This window comes from Mytilus californianus, unplaced genomic scaffold (genome assembly GCF_021869535.1).
Source record: "Mytilus californianus isolate M0D057914Y unplaced genomic scaffold, xbMytCali1.0.p SCAF_29, whole genome shotgun sequence".
Taxonomy (NCBI): Eukaryota; Metazoa; Mollusca; class Bivalvia; order Mytilida; family Mytilidae; genus Mytilus; species Mytilus californianus.
The window spans coordinates 2,271,037-2,274,812 of record NW_026262678.1 but is presented as its reverse complement, the minus strand read 5'-3'; the positions used below and the strand labels follow the sequence as shown (position 1 = coordinate 2,274,812).

Below are 3,776 nucleotides of genomic sequence, written 5' to 3'. Positions count from 1 at the left end.
AGAATAAATCAGTTGTTTTGCTAAGCATATGAAATCCACAATTCAAAGTCTCTAAAAACAAGAAATTTTGACACATCCAAAATGGCAGACACAACTCATCATGGTCAAGCCACTTACCAAATATGAAGTCATTCTGTTCATCAGCATTACTAATTAAAGTAATGAAAAATTTGAGAACATTCAACATTTTGAAATACAATGTATAAGCAAACAGGAAACAGGTGCCAGATACAAAAATGTTCATACATCACAGTTCATCACTATCAAGCAGCTCATTAAATATGAACTCATCTTTATCAGCAGTTTTGGGAAAAACAGTGATGAAAATATTTGTTGGACAAAATCCGACAAATATAGGTGGACAGACGACAGACAGTGCAAGAAAGCCCACATTCCAACCACAATGGTATAATGTTTAGTTTTTCACTCTCAACTTTTATTACCTATCTTACACACATCATGCATATGTCAACTTGAACATGCATGACATATATGCCATTGGACATTATGCAAACATTATACACATTTTTAAGTTCAAGTTACATTGACTAAAATTTGTGTCCCAAATTCAGATTTTTCAATACAACTTCTCTTTCTAAATTAAATTGATACACTTCTAATAGGGTTACATCTTGAGTCAATAATCATTGATAATTGGCTGAAGAGATGAGAACAAAACCCCATTTTACATCAACTATTTGATTTATTTAAGAATACATTGAAAAAGTCAATCAATTGTCTTATTCAAAATCACTTGGAATGTCTTGTAGTGTCTTATATCTTTTTCTTGCTGTGCCATGCTTCTGAAAAAAAAAAAATAATCTTACATTCATATATAAACTTCTTGCACATTCCTTTATTATAGAACAATTTACGTTGCCTGAAGGATATACATCCCCTCCCCTTTAAAGTTTTGAAACAAATAACGATGATAGTCTGTCGGAAGGGGATGATAAATGGCTGACCTTGTTAAGAGAGAGCAATATGCCACGCTGAACTTCATTTAGTTATTAAAAAAAACACATAAAAAACTTTAGACTAGATATGTGTCCAGTCAAGAGTCTTATTTCATTATACTCGTTGATTGTTGCCCATCATATTTTTTTTCTTTTATTGTTTTGTATAAATCAGGCTGTTGTTTTTCTTGTTTTTTTTAGTTTTCATTAAATGCATTGTATCATGTAGGGGCCTTTAAAAGCCCTGCTACATAATGTCATTAAACATCTTATTGTCCTTTTTAAGTGTTAAACTCTGTAGAGTGACATAGTTTATAACTTGTCATTTGTATCTAAGGGCATATGATACAGTCCTAGAAGTATACTATAGGCACATTATAACTTATCGAAGTATTACGCATTGTTTTCGCAATGATGATAATAATATAACTTAACTTCCGAGAAACACACAGATGTCATGAAATGAGTTGTTTATATGTATTTGAAATACTTCAAAGGAAAGCAAATATGTTGTTTATGAAAGCGCACTGTTAGACTAAAAGATTGATTTAAATAAACAACTTGTTTCTATTTTGTCACAAAAAAAATAATTTATTCAAATATCCAGATATCTTTTCTGTATTGTATGCCCTTAATCTTGAATGTAATGCATTGTTTATGCTAAATATTTGAATTAAATATGGAATAACAGTAATTCTGTATAAAAATCTTACTTCAAAAAAAAATTCTCCTGAAAGGTTGTAGACATTCCAAAGAACCTGCGCCACTTCCAAATTGTAAACCTGCATATTGAACTTGTCCTTTGTGGCTTTTCTTTTAGCTCCTGTTAAAAAATAAAAGATACATTGTATGTACATTGTGTGTATGAAGCAATAAATATAATTTTAAGCAACAGTTTATATTATCTTGCTTGTACTGAAGTCTTACATAGTCTTTGTAATGTTCATTAAGCTGTTAAGGGAAATTTAATTTACTGTTTGGCAAATACATACATACACTGATTTTACTAGAAAAAAAAATCTCCATATTCAAATGGTGCTTATATTAGTGTTATTGTAACTTGTTTGTGTGCCTTGGAAACAAGGTATTGAGTCATGCTTATTGCAATAGTTGTTGTTGGTTTAAGTCTGTCAAATTTCTTTTTCATAATGTGTATTTAATGTAGGCAGTTAGTTGTTTTGTTTCAATTGTGTTGAGAAAAATTTAACATTTGTTTGTCAAGGCTTCAAAGTGGACTATATGGCATTGGTTTTCTCAGTTTTGAAAGCCGTACAGTGACCTATAATTTCTTTTATCCAAGTCATTCAAATTCTGGTGGATAGCTGTCTCATACACCTTATCGCTATTTCAGTATTTGGAAATCTGTCCCGCTTGAACTTTTTACGTCAGCATACGTCATACAATAATACACCTTATCGCTATTCCCGCTTGACCCGAGAATCTATCCTGCTTGAACTTTTGACGTCAAACAACAATCACTTTTCCACTGTGGCATCAGATATTTTTTATGATGACGTCAAAATTTTAAGGGAACTTGTGACAGTTGTGTGATGTCCAGTAATGGCAGACAAATAGCGATAAGGTGTATTACTTTCAATTGTGGTGTCAAATATTTTCTAATATGACGTCAACATTTTACGGGAACTTTTGTGATGTCCATGGCCAGTAATGGCGGACAAATAGCGATAAGGTGTATTGGCAATCAAACACACAAGCCACATATCCTTATAATTTTTTTATATCAATGAACAAATTCATAATTGGTGTACGTAGATGCTTAAACAGTGGCGGATTTAGGGGCTCCGACCCCCTTATGGAGCTACTTATAAGATAAATGTATAGACTATTTACAGGTATCACTCCAAACGTTTGCTTGCCTTGGGCAGGGGCCCCCCTTTTTTCAAAACCTTGATCCGCACCTCCAGAAACAGATGTAATTTGGTTCCGATTATGATTGAACACACACACAGTGAATGCACAAGTTTCATCTTAACAGATTAATCATTCTTACCAAGTGAGTATATATCGCGTAACAAACAATTTTCTTGGCTCTCTTTGTTGATATCCTGTCTTCGTTTCGAAATTCAAATTTCAAAATCATTTCCGGTGATAAAACAAAAGTCGATTCCGGAAAAGGTCGGTTTTCCGTAAGGCATATAAACGATACGAAAATTGAACTTAGTACAGTTACAGTTTTCATTTCTTAATTTCTAAAATATACACGAACGAAATGAATAAACATTAAAGAAAGGTGATTGTTTATTAATACATTATTGCTTAATTTAATGTCGACTCTTTTGAATTTTAATATAAGAAGGAATAAAATCTAACTTCAAGGATCTTCAAGATATCAATTCAGGATTTCAACCATAGTATCTTGCTTGTCATGATATTGATGAAATGTAGTAAAATATCTTATCCTGAAAAAAAAACGAGCTAATTCCACAAAACGTTGTTTGTGGGGTTTTGAATAAAGTTTAAATAAAATGTTATTATTATATCCGTAAAATGTTGAATGAAATATCAGTAAGACTATTAAGTAATGTGTATGTCAGAATATTTTATAGAAAACATTTAGCTGATATTTTTCAGATGTTTTATGTAAAACATTTTAATTTTACGTTATAAAACATTTTATGCAAATAGCAAAACTATAATTTCTGTAAAACATTTTTTTGCAGAAGGTTTTTTGGATATTTGGAAAATATTTACTATAAATGTTGTTAAAATATAAAATACCAATTGAAGAAAATATTATTTTTTTATATTATAAAATATCTACGGGATATTTTAGAACAATGTTTGAGAACATGAATAAAA

At 30.8% G+C, this 3,776-nt stretch overlaps 1 long non-coding RNA gene across 1 annotated transcript; it reads right to left on the bottom strand.

Moving 5' to 3' along the window:
• Nucleotides 1-683: 683 nt before the first annotated feature.
• On the bottom strand, nucleotides 684-3,207 carry LOC127732883 (uncharacterized). Its single transcript, XR_007996477.1, has 3 exons — nucleotides 2,968-3,207; nucleotides 1,670-1,779; nucleotides 684-803 (listed from the first exon to the last, which is right to left on the bottom strand). It is a non-coding gene; the product is annotated as an uncharacterized LOC127732883 (long non-coding RNA).
• Nucleotides 3,208-3,776: the final 569 nt, after the last annotated feature.